Genomic DNA, 13,696 nt, shown 5'->3' with positions numbered 1-13,696 from the left:
TGATATTTCTCTGCTTGAGTGTAGGGTTAGTGTGATCCAGCTGGCTGAGTGAAGGCATCTGCACCAGAGCTAGTTCTTCATGCTATGTGGAGAGGAACAGTCACCTACATGGGTAGGACTCATCTGCTGCTGATGTAGACATTTAAATTAGGGTGGATGAATTGTCCCTCAAAACACTTGTTTGTCTCCCTTGGTTGTAGTGGGAGCCTGGGGTGAGGTACTGAGGCGGGGTATCTGCAGGGCAGCAAATATCAGAGAAGCTGAATCCTCACTTTTCAGTTACTGAGAGAAACTCTTTTCTGGGGTAGAGGAAATCTTACACAGAGTGAAAGTGCTCATGCTTTTACTCCATCTGGATAAGCATGGATTTGCTGTTGATTATTGCCAGGTGGCTGACATAAAAAGGAGATGAAATGAGGCTGAACCTTTTGCAGTTTTTCCAGTTTAGGCTGGTGAGCATGGGAAGGAGCAGGAGAGGGAGGAAGGGGATGCTGCATTTGCAGTATGATAGCCCATGTGTGGTAAGGATAGTGGGGAATAAGACACAAGTCCTGGTCCATGCCCAGTTCCCTATGTGGCAGAGCACTTGAACCGCACAGCCTACAGTTCCCAAGGCAGCTGAATCCGGTGTGCACCCAGCAATGAAACCACAGGCACCAGCTCCTTATGCCAGCCCGGTCCCACTCAGAAAGGGACCCAGCCTCAGTGTCTTCTCAGCCACATAAAATGCAGATATCTGAGCTATGGTAGCCACCCTGGCTCCCTGGAGAAAGCTTGTCAGGGAGCTATTAGTTCATCTGTTTCATAGCTCTTAGGATAGGGTTACTGCTCCCTGTGACTGCCTACACCTTTCCTGGCTGCTTATTCACTCCATTTACTAAGGAGGATAAATTCCTCTAAATGAAATTCAGCAAAACACTGGGAGCACTTGAAGTGTATCTAGCTGTTCAAAGCAGATAAAGGGCAAATTTAGCCCATCAGCCTACAACGTGGCAGTTCTTGCTTGTCAGAGAACCCCTCTGTTCCTCCCTCTCATCCGAGACCTTACAGGGCCTCAGGGAGCTGACAGGGCTCCACAGTGCTCAGTGAGGGGATTCTGGAGCTGGAAGCCCAGGCAAACACACAAATTGAAGGAAACCAGGCTGTGTTAATTTATCCTGAGTCCTCGGCTCTCCCTAAATCAGCAGTCTGCTACAGTCAGCCACCCTGCTTGCATGTTCATGTATACAAAATCCAAATGAAATGTTGACAGAAGAGCCAAGTTTCATGCACTACATTAATTCAAGACATATCCTGGGTGAAGGGATGTCAAATTAAAGTATCTCCTTTCTGCAGTTCCCCATTTCACCTGGGTCTTCCATTCCAGAGGCAAACAGGAGCACAGCCTGCCTCCGGTAACATAGGACAAATATATGGGGGCCAGAGCAATATGTGGACCCAGGCTGCAGGCCAGGCACAGACAAAATACAAACCCCGCATCCTCTCTATGCACTTGCTTTGCGTGGGCAAAGAGCTGATGTGTATGACAGATGTGAGCTGTAAAGGCAGGGCAGTGCTGTGATGAGGGTCAGCGCTATTTTGATGACTGCATGATGCTCTAATTATAGTGTTGGGAAGACTGGAAGCTGCCAGATTTGATACGGGAATAATGTGATATGGGACCTGCAAAATAAAGACACTTGTTTTGTTCTTGGTTGCTTAACTCAAGGACAAATCCTCTGAGGAAGGAAAAGCAACTTTAAGGTTATAATTGACTCCCAGGAATTCTGAACATAATGTCTATAATTAGACACAGAAAAAAATCAAGGTAGAATTGTGTTTATTTCACTGGCTCCATCTCCTGTGCTTTTGGCACTGTGGCTCTTCTGCTGAGCTTCAGACAGTTGACTGAGCTGTTAAATTATTCTTCACCAGGATAAACAGCTGAGGAAGCCCCACAGCTCACTCAAGCACAGTGCTTCTGGTGGGTGTTGCTCTTTGAGGGTATTCAGGCAAGTATATGCCTTTATATATATATATTGCAATACTCCTCTCTGTTATCTGCTCCATAAACTTGTCTGCCTCATTGCAAAACTTTTACAGGGTTGTTCTACAGTGTTAAAGGATTTATATCGTATTACAGAATCATATCATAGAATTGCTTTGGTTGAAAGGGACCTTGATGATCATCTAGTTCCAACACCCCTGTCATGGGCAGGGACACCTTTCACTGTATCAGATTGTTCAAAGCCCCATTCAGCCTCTCCTTGAACATTGTCAGGGATGGGAGTGTTCACGTCCACAGTCACATCTTCTCTTGGGCAACAAAGAACTTCTTCCTAATATCTAATCTGAATCTACCCTCTTTCAGTGTAAAGCCATTCCCTATCACTACATGCTCTTGCAAAAGGCCCCTCTCCAAGTTTCTGGTAGGCCCCCTTAAGTACTGGAATATTGCCATAAGGTCTCCCCAGAGCCTTCTCTTCTCCTGGCTGGACAACCCCAAATCTCTCAGCCTGTCTTTACAGGAGAGGTGCTCCAGCCCTCTGAACATCTTTGTGGTGTCCTCTGGACTTTCTCCAACAGGTCCATGACCCTCTTCTGTTTGCGGTCCCAGAGCTGGATGCAGTGCTGCAGGGGGGTGTTCTCGTGAGAGCAGAGCAGAGGGGCAGGATCACCTCCTTCACCGGTTGGTCACACTCTTTTGATGCAGCCCAGGACATGGCTGGCTTTCTGGGCTGTGAGTGCACACTGCTGGGTCATGTTTTATCATGTTGAACTGCTCATCAACCAGCACCCCCAAGTTCTTCTCAGGGTTGCTCTCAATCCAATCTCCACCCAGCCTGTGTTTGTGCTTGGGATTGCCCCAGTGCAGGTGCAGGGCCTTGCACTTGGCCTTGTTGAACTTCATAAGGTTCACGCAGGCCCAGCTCTCAAGCCTGTCAAGATGCCATTGGCGAACTTGCAGCATTTCACAGTTTCTATGGTCTGATTATTCTTTGTGTGTTCTCCCTCAATAGTTGTGAGCTTCACAGCCTGCAGAAGCCTTTCGTTGTAGCATCTCAGAGAGGTCACTTGTCTCTGGTAGAGGGTATTTTGTAGGAGGTGGGATGAGGAATCACTTGACCCTAGGACTCAGCTCTGCTGCTGGCTTTGGATGAGTCACTTTGCAACCTGGTGCCTCAGTTTCCCTTGTGATAGATGGTAAAAGCAGCACACACCCAGCTGGGGGAAACACTCTCAGAGACTTTGATAAACACAGTGATCAGAAACGGGGAATGGATTCCTCAATATTACTGATGATTCACCTCCTGGAACTGCTGTCCACTCCTTGCTTTCCCCAGCTTTCCCCATGTCTTACTGTTTCAAGGTCTACCTAACTGCTTTAGAGATCCCCCCTGCCCTAATGGCACACTTCCACCTCTCCTGTGCTGCAGCAACCTCTCCTCCAACTATCTTTCTTCAGAAGCTCATTGGAGAATACTACCTTCATTTTCTGTCTTTCCCCCCACAGAGATTCTTCCCCCTAAATACTCTCTTCTGTCCTCAGTTTAGACATGCTGGCATGCTCTCCCCTCCTCTCGCCTGTGCCCACCACAGTAGTCAAGGCCCTGCCTGCTCCTCCTGGGCAGCTGTAAGCCCAGTGGCACCAAAGGGCTGTCTACAACTTCAGCACATCAAGTGTCAGATCAATCAGTGATTTTCCCCAGCTATTCCCACCAGGCAGGGTGTTTAATCCTCGTTTCTGCTGCAGTTATGAAAAGGCAAGACAGGCACCATGCATTGTGCCGATAGGAAAGATTTTGGAAACAGTATCTTGTGTAATGCCTAAGCATTGCAGAAATATTAGACATTTTGATCTATGTATTCTAATATTATTCCTCAACCAGGGATCAACCACCTACAATCAGAGACACTGCAAACAATATACTGTAAACACAGCTAAAATCAAATACACTAATACCCTTTAATTTTATCCAAGATTGGATTTAGTCAAATCCAGGCCAAACTTATCCCAGATGTAACTGCAGGAACAGCAGTAAACATTGCATCAAAGAGTAACTCAGACCATTTTTTCTTTCTTACTGACAAACAATTTATGAAAATCATGAAACTGCTGATGCAAGCACAAATATGAGAGGTGGTGCAAATGCACAGCAATGCCCTCTCAGTTGTCACCATGGCTATTGTGCTTTGTTCTAGTATTTTTACAAATTATTAAACATATTGACCATAGTTACATGTTTTGAAATCAAGAAGACAAAGAATCCATTTTTATTACTTTATTAAACTTTTTCATTTAATCTGGTAATAAAACTACTAAACTGTGTGGTGAAATCTCTATTAAAATTTGCCTTAGCTCCTGGAGCCACACAGGCAAATGCTTTAATAGTTCTCTTAAGTTGGTTTCCTAGTGAAAGCTTTACTCTGTTATCAGATTCTGTTATGCATTACATAGATCCCTGCTTTTGTTTCAGGAGGTAGTTTGAAAGCTTTTGGGCTCTTCCAATGATTGCTTCGCTTTTCTTTCACAGCAATTACAGTCCCTTCATTTATTTTCAATGGAAACTTTAGTGTTTTAGACCTTACACATGTAGCTGAATGCTCATCTCTGGATCTTATTTCCAGTCCTCGGGAGGACCGGTTTTGATGACCTAGTCTGATTACAGCATCTTTGACAGCTTTAAAGGAATTTGCTCGGGGGAAGGAGACAGCTGCTGCTCTGATGAAGGATTTTTCTGAGCAGGCCTCCCAAGCTAGACATGTCAGTATGAGATGCTGCCAACATTTTCCGTCATGACCAACAGGTACGTCTAAAAAAAAAGGCTTGTGTTCGTGCCTTCATAGCCCAGTGTTGAGAGAGCCTCTATCATAAAACTTCTTAACCTGCTTCTGTCAAAATGCTATGGCTTCTTGGCTTCTTTTCCTTTATGTTGTATAATCAGCCTCTCTGGAAACTGTGGGCCAAATCTTTAGTGTGAACTGGCATTGCTCCTTCAGTTTATATAGACTTCAGGGCAGGAACAGTCTCTTTACCAGTACCTGTAGCTCTTCTACAGCCCTCTTCTTAAACAAGACTTATGAAAATGAGCATGTTATTTAGGATCCATTATTGGAAGCTGCATTAAAATCTATTAGCAGACATTTTAGAATTGTCTAAAAGCAGTATAAAGGTAATATGACAACCTCTTCCTCTAGAGCCTGTTCTGCCATCAATGCTGAAAACAAGGTAGGCAACATTTCAAATCCTAAACAACACTTTTTGCTTCCAGAAAGGAGGTATCACCTGATTAATGTTGTTGTGTATCAGGAAAACTCTATGTTCCCTTCCCAATGCCATTCCCAAACCCAGGAATTTACCTCCATTTTGCTCATATAAAGCACCTAGAGTGAATGAGTCATTATTCAGACAGGAATGTTTTGCAGTAAAAGGTTTTGGTGTGCGTCTGAATTTACAAGGTTTTGTATGTACGTTCTGGAGCAGCTATTTTATTTTTTTGGGTCAGAGCTACTACTGCATGGACTGTTGGGCAGAACCAAGATTTAGGGGAATTCATTTCCAAGACATCTCCAGCCTTAGTTTTGTAAAAAAGACTCTTGCATAAGCAGATGGTTGGAAGGAATGAGAGGTACCTGGTACACTGGAGCTCTAGCTTCTCCTGTCCAGGGCCAAGCCATATCCACCACTACACACTGCCCCAAAATCCAACTTTGAACTGACAAGTAAAGGTGACAACTATCAGTGCCACTTCATCCAGATTCTCAAAATTCTCTTTCTTATTCCACCTCTGTATTGCTTAATTGTGCTGCACATTCCCAGAAAAAAAAAAAGGGAAGCAGTGCTACTTTACTGCCTTGCAGGTGTTTGATTTCTATCTGGTAAAGGCAAAGGAGCTGAGTCTTTTCTCAAAGCAATGGTGAGCACAGAATAGTGTATCAAGGCCATGCAAACCCACCAGCCTTGATTAGCCTGGCACTTCCTTGTCTCCTCCAATACTGATCCTGATACATATCAAGTCCTCCTGAAAGACATGACAGAGTGGTGGCTCCAGAAGCCACCTTCCTATGTGTTAGTTTGAGGAAATCCACTCCTCTTACAGTCTCAGATGTGCTTTTTGTATGTGCTTGAACTGACGAATATGCTTTGCATCCAAGGAAAATTTGCAGGCTTCAAGAAAGCATGTCTTTCTTGATATACCCACCTATCTGAAACAGGAGAGGCACCCAACACCTGGATCACCCATCACTCTCTGGTAGCAGCATTTGCTGCCACTATGCCAGGTAAAGTCACCCAGCACATTCCAAAGGAATCAAGGCAGGAGGAGCAGGTGAGAAGCAAACATGGCTACTGGGCTTAGAAATGGGAATCAGGTGTTGTTGTGGAGAAATAGGTAGATGTGACAAAAATTCATTTAAAAAGAAGGAGTAACAAAGCAGGCAGATACTCTCTTCACTCATGTGCTGCAAACAGTGTATATTGTTCAGAAGATTACATTCTGTGTCAGTGCATAGGGAAAATATCCTGGAAAGTCACCAGTTGTAATAAGCTAGTGATAGCAAACCAAGTAGTGGGAGTGTGAGAAATGAAGTTGTTTGGCCTTTTGGCAGAAGCCAGTAGAGCCATAACTCAATAGAACAGTGTGCCAGCCTTACAGGCAGGCTGTGCACCTCACAGTAACATTACTTTAACTAGAGGAAAACAGAAATTATTACTCTGGTCAGAAAAGAAATATGATATCTGTGTTTTGGGATCAACAGTACCCTGCCCAAGTCTTTGTACATCATATTATTTTACTTAAATGAAAAGCAAATGCCTTACACATGCACTAACAAATTTCCATTCACTTCAGTATTCTTTCAAGGATATAGGTAGAAAGTCAGCTTGACCCAAATTTCCCCACAGAGATAAGCTTTGGAAATCTATCAGTCCATAGATGTGAGTCACAGAGGTGAAATCCTGCCTGGGTTCCACATGCAGAACTCTTCATTAGAGTCAGTAGCATCCCTTGTTATGCAGTGGGTAACAACAGGTGTCCTTTTACTTTCTTTTAGAAATGTTGCACAGAAAACAATTTAGAACAAAAACATGTCAGTCAAACAGAAGGCAAATTTTCAGTGAAGAAGTCTTATGAAATCTCTTGCTAATAACTTTTCTATTTGGACTATCAAATATCTCCATCAAAGAAGCTGACACTATATCCCAGCTCTGGCACTATCTGTGTAGCATGTGATAAAACATGCCAAAAGCATGTCAAAAGTCAGGAAAAGGTATTTCAGTTCTACAGCCTCAGGGGAGTCACAAAAGCAGGTCTTCCTCTGGGAAGGAGGAGTGCTGGTGTCACTTTTCTGCCATTTTAGAGCTTTTAGAACTGGAAAGGGCCTTTTGGCTCAGTATGCTCCAAAAGGGTTCTAATTTTTTCAGTTCTCCAATACCCAGGAAGAAATGATCGCACAAGTTACACTGCATAAGATTATGCCAGTCTCAATGCCTCTCTTAGAAATGATTGTTAGAGCAGGTATAATGCATGAAAGAGAGAATGCAAGAAGCTAAACCAGCTCTCCGCGAGTTTTGCCTTTTTCAGGGAACAGACACATAGCCAGAATCATATGATAGACCAAGAGCTCAGGTTCAGTTCTCCTTCTGTTAGACACTATTAATTCACCATCTCCATAGGTGTTCTGTGAAGATTATTCTTTGCCTTTGCATTTGTCTAGCTTTAAAGGAAAAGGCAATGTAATTTCCATTGTTTCATTGAGAAGTCTGATTGAAAGGCTCATACATTTGAGATGATGAAAAATATGCTGATGTAAATGCTCCCGATAAGAAAAAGTACATTTGTTGAAGCAGAGATGATTCTGACCAACATATTAAAGTTGAGAGGTTTCCTTGTCCCAGACCAAATTTCTGATAAGAATGAGGGAGAGAGAAATGGGAGCAAATGAGAGGGATGTTACTGTTACAGGTCAGGTAGTAATAACCTGCATACTAGGGGCATTACATTTTAAGGATCTTATCCAAACCTGCCAGGGGTCAGAGCTGGACCCCAGTTCCACACTCTCCAATAAGAGCCCCTCCTGCTCTCAGCTACTCCCACTGTAAGACACAGATTTTCTTGGCATGAGCAGGACTTTCCGACACTCCTGCAGGCATGCCAAAACATACTCTGCTTTGGAACAAAACCACAAATCTTCAGCTTGCCTGTGCAAAACATAACTGGCTTTCAACCTGACATTTGTATATCCTGGTGTCCACAAGTGTTCTTTGATGTGCTGCCTGCCTTTTCCCTTGTTTAGTTTCCTTGCCTCAGCTTAAAGTGAGATGCAATTAACTATAGGCTCCAGAAGCACTTGGCCAGTTTTGGAAATTGTACTAACTACTCTTTCTTAAACCTATTTATTTTACTCTGAAAACACCAAGCTCTAGGGCTTGGAGAGCTGGAAGAGAGAGACTTTAATACTAATTATAGTAAATTAAATCCAAAACAAATATCAGCATTAATAGACTTAACATTATGTAAAGTAGCTGCTAATGGCAAACAGATTTGCCACATGGTTTTTATATTCTTCATCATCCACTATCACCATCCAAATTTTCCAATTCATGCATATTTTACTCATTTGGTCTTTTCTTTTGTTTCAATCTCCTATTTTCTCCATTTTTCTGTTCTTCTTTCATGTCATTAATCTGATTTAATACCCCTCCAAGGTGACACTGCAAATGGAGCTCAAGAGCATTTACATCAGTGCCTTCAAAACATCATATGTAGCAATGCCTGCATCTAGGTGCTTCACAGTTCCCTCGGCTTATTCCCTTCCTATTGTTGTTAGTCCCACTTGCTGCCCTTTTCAGGACCAGCTTGGCACTGATTGCCAACCAGGTTTCTAAAATCCACAAGGACAGACAGCGTCTCACAGAAGTCAACAGGAACCTTTTGATATCTGTGATTTAGACAAAACTGCTAATCCCCTTTTTAGACTATACACTGCAGTCATCCTAGCCTGAATTCTCCTCAGGCTGAAACTCAACTGGGAAAATGGGGAATTGTTACAGAAAGCCCCAGTCAACACAACAGAGAGCACAAAGCAATTACTGCTAAAATGGAACTCCTAAAGAGAGTTCTGCTTTCACTCTTTCTAAGGGATTTTCTTTTCATGCCTTTTTTGCCTCCCTTTCTGTTTTATGCCAGCTCAGTCATCCTCCTGCTGGCAGTGGGTTCGTCCTTCTCATTTATCTCATGGCTGGTGGCAGCCCTGCCATCAACAGCAGCCCAGATGCTTTAAGCAGAGGTACCAGTTTCACTCTTTTTTGTTTCTGCAATATGATGAGCATGTGATAAAAGCTGACTCAGAATGACCTCACCCACTCCAGTCCTGTCCATCTCCCACATTCCACTGGCTGATGTGGAATCAGTGAGCCAACACCAGCTATTAGCATTTGGTTACTTGGTAACTCTTATTAGATCAATACATGCTTCAGATTTAAGATCCCAGTGGCAGGATGATAAGAGTGAATTAGAAAACCTCAGGTAGAATAAACCTAATGGATCATGGAACATTTCCAAGCTAAAAATGTATGTTGAATCACAAATAATATCATGGTTGTAGTCTCAGGAGTCTAATTATGAAATGGATGTGGAATCATTCCATAATTATTTAGAAAGTTCACTTCGGCAGCCAGAAATTCTCTCTCTGTTTACCGTATATCATCACAAGTACTTTGTGGTTATTTGTAACACCTACCCGGAAAGACGCATGAATAAGAGAGGCAATTTAAAGAAATGGAGACAGATACATGCCTTTTATAAGTCAAGGATTCATGTCAGGGATGAATTGAGACCAGGTTTCTCAACAGAGTTAAATCATTTCTAGCCAGTCCCAACAGAGCAGAAATCTCTGTGCCCTGCCAAGGCTCTGCCTTCAGAAATGAATTCTGCTCTGCTGGATCAGATGGCTGCATGTGATATTATCATGCCTAATCTAATTTTTGCGAAGAGTAGCAAGCTAGGCTTGCAGTTCATGGATGAACGGCCCCAGATCTGCCTGCCTGCATCAGAGGGGAACTTATAGATCTGTGTGATCATGAAAACTTGCAGCACAGGGTAATAATATCTAAAGGGCAAAGAGAAGGTCTCACTGGGAGGATAACCTTGTGGGTGCTTCATGTAGCATCACAGGGACCTTTGGTGTTGCTCTTTGTGCTGACCATGCTTCCCTTCCTTCAGAACAAAAGCATCTTGGTACATAGATCTCTGGGCATCACAGGAATTAACAAAATTCTGGAAAATAAAGTCAATTGCTTTCAGCCTAGCTGGCTACACACACCAAGTGTTATCAGACCATCTTCCTACTCATTACTCTGTCTCCATTATGCTTTATTGTAGACTTTTTTTCCCCCCAACTCCACAAAAATGCCTCATTTGGGGTGACCATCAGACAAGAGGTTAATCATGACCCTTTTGGTCATGGAATACACACTGAAAAGTACGGTTCAAAGGTATGATTTTTGTCTTGAGGCTGGGATTTGTACAGTGCTTTCCTTCATGGAAGGTTTGAAGAGCAGAAGCGGTGCTGTATGGCACCTTATGGGTGTCCCACACTTTTCATTAGTAAATCTGTTCTTCAGAGGCAGAGAAAGGAAGAAGGAACACATCTAATTATACTCTGTGGGGCAATTTGCCTTTTTATTTCCTGATGTATCCCCTGACTGGTAGAAAATCACTCTTGGCAAACACAAAACTTACCTTGCTGCCGAAAGGTGCATCTCTACGTTACTAATCAAGAGCACACAGAACCACAAAAGGTGGAATATTGAACAAAGGCTCAATTGACACTCTGGAAGTTGAAGCAGATATGGAAGACTCCCTCCTAATTTATTTATTCCTTTTCTGTTCTGTTATCCTGATATGCTGCTTCCAGTTACCACTGCACCCCACACTGTATGGTATTACGTGATTTTGTTTTCAGATTGTTGGAGATAAAGTTACTTCATTATTAATATATATGCACTGTGCATATCCATAAATATTGAATATATACGTGTGTGTAAACCTACTGGAAGTGTTAATAGTTAAGATAAACGAAGTCCATTATTGCAATGAGTGACTATTTCTATGACCCTATTTGCAATAAAACCAGATTCAATGATAGGAGAAAATTGCTAGGTTTCAGAATAATTGGACCAGACCAGACAATTCCCCACAAAGGCATCATTTACAAAGTACTTTGCTTGTCTGAAATATTTATTCCCACAGAAGGAAATGGAAAAAGAGTTCATATGGTTACACAGCTATTCTCTGAGTGTAAATTAGTTTTATCATGTTACGTTTATTTCCTAGACATCTTCCATTGGGATACTTCAGGAAAATACTTGCTATGCAGTTAGTTCCTTTGTGTGGACTGTTTATATATTCACTGGGAAGTCAATCATGTTTTGTTCAGGCTTATCTTGTTTTTCGACCATTTAAGCAACCCTTTTCTTGCAAAAACTTATTTGCATATACAATGTACACTATTTAAAGTCAGCACAACAAAGACAGGTGAGATGCTGCTTTCCCCTCTATTCACCATGGGAAGTAGTGGACTTCCTGAAAATGCTGGTATTGCTCATTAAGATTGCAGTATATTGTTTGTGTTTAAGAACTCCACCAGTAGTTACAGATATTTTTAGTTTGTCTTATATTGAAAGCCTGAATAGATTTTTACTATTCACAGTGAAATGCTTCCAAGCAATCTACAGGCAAAGAATTACTCCTAGAAATTATTTACTGAGTAAAACTGAATAATGAATACATTCACAAAAGTCAACTTGTGAACAATTGACTGAAAGAAATAAAAGTGACACTCATCAGCTAAATTATTTATTTATTAATTCATTGTCCAGCTTTGATTCTGGCATATGTTGCATGAAATAAGGTCAAAGCAAAGTAAAAATATTACTTTAAAAAGAAGTTTATATTAAAGGAAATTGTTCCAGCTTCCAAAGCAGAAATTATCTTACTGTTGTAGCTCTTATTTATTACCAATAGTTGCAGAGGCTAGTGAAGTTATTTTCCTGGAATCTTTCACTTCATGCATTAAACTGTGTTTTATTCCTAATGCATATCCAATTTTAGGTTGTTAAACCGCAATCAAAAGGACTTAGTAGGAATGGATCTGTCCCTGTTATGAGGTTTGAACTCCTGACATCCTTATTCACTGGAATTTGACTGCCCAGGTAACTACTAATTATTCAAGCATTTACAACCATTACTATCAACATGATTAACATATTGTGGGATAAAAGTGAGACTGGTATTATGAAATGACCATTCCTAGCACTTGGATAGGAATCTTCTATTAAAACTTTTATAAGCTGCTCAATTATTTTTCAATCAAAGTAACAGAAAAAATATTTATATTTAAGGGGAATCTAGAACTGAAAAGAAATAGTTTCTGGCATTGAAAATGATAAATGTTCTCTCCATATGTCCATTTCTCAAAAACAATCAACCCTTTTAACTTTTCTGCAGATTTTTTTTTTTTAAGAAAATACCAAAAAGTTTCTGACCAATTGTTTAGAAAAGCATAAGACCTTTCTTGAAAATAAAACCAGATTCTGTGAAAAAGATAGGAACAAGGTTTTTCATTCAGGTCTGAAGGCTCACAAGCTCAATGCCGCTCTGCAAGAATAAGACCTGCACAAGACCTTCTTATGTGCCTTGCTGGATGTCACTGATAAAAATAAATGAGATAGTTCACATGGAGGAAGTCAAAGCCAGATGAAGGCTAGAGTCTGACTTCTGTCTTCCCACCTTTATCAGTTTTGCTGGCCAAAGTAGGCAGGTAAATTTTCTTATATGAATTAGTAGCAAGTGATTTCCACAACAGGAGGAACGAAGAGCCAGAGAAGTGAGGGACCACAGTTTGGAAGGCTTTGTCAACAATCTGTCTAGAATCTACTACTAACACTTCCCCCACCAAAAGCTTAGCTTAGATACCCCAAATTAACTGCTGTGAAACACTTGCAGGACGCAGCAGAGAGGGGATTTTGAGAGCATGTTTCACACGCCCTGCAGCTGTGAGCCGGTTGCAGCATGAGGAAAAGCCCTCCATCACCTCAATGTACAGGAAAGAGAAGGTAAGGTGACTCTCTCCAAGTGGCTTTTAGATATGGTACATTCAGTGAAGACCCCCAGCCTAGTGAAATCTGTTCTCCACCATGCTGACACTGCTTTCACAGCTGGAAGGGAAGGGCTTGAGGACAGTAGCTCCTGCAAGCACTGCAGATCTGTGCAGAGGCTGATCTGGCAGAGGGCAGCAAGTCTCAAGGGAGCTGCTGAGCCCACATCAGCCACAGCAAGGGGTCTCCACTGCTGTGCTGGCCTGGTTTTCTCTGGGGCAGGATCCCAACCCTTCACATCTACTCACCTGCTTCCTGAATCTCTGAAAGGAAGATTTAAACAGTGAAACCCACAGAGCTGCTGTGCCCTGTGTTTCCTAGTGCCAATGTAAGCATCTTGCAACCCTCGCTCTACTGGGTTGGTGCAAACCAAGGACCATTCTGAGCATGCCATGGGAGAATCCACGCAACCACCTGGAAAATAACACAAAACTGAGTACTTTAGGTATGTCACAGCAAACAAATAGCTCCAGGAAAAGAACCACAAAAAATGTTCATGGTTCTGCTTCTAGAGACAGCAAACCACCATATCTCAGCAGACATGCTACGTATTTCTGA

At 42.1% G+C, this 13,696-nt stretch overlaps 1 long non-coding RNA gene across 1 annotated transcript; it reads left to right on the top strand.

Moving 5' to 3' along the window:
- The first annotated feature begins 1,683 nt into the window (after positions 1-1,683).
- On the top strand, positions 1,684-13,096 carry LOC130602860 (uncharacterized). Its single transcript, XR_008972996.1, has 4 exons — positions 1,684-1,963; positions 4,609-4,787; positions 12,093-12,193; positions 12,987-13,096. It is a non-coding gene; the product is annotated as an uncharacterized LOC130602860 (long non-coding RNA).
- The last annotated feature ends 600 nt before the right edge of the window (positions 13,097-13,696 follow it).

Source organism: Pezoporus wallicus, unplaced genomic scaffold, assembly GCF_028554395.1.
Source record: "Pezoporus wallicus isolate ANWC-B61680 ecotype Strahan unplaced genomic scaffold, APGP_CSIRO_Pwel_v1 scaffold_2146, whole genome shotgun sequence".
NCBI classification, from domain to species: Eukaryota; Metazoa; Chordata; class Aves; order Psittaciformes; family Psittacidae; genus Pezoporus; species Pezoporus wallicus.
This window is presented reverse-complemented; position numbering and strand designations above follow the sequence as displayed.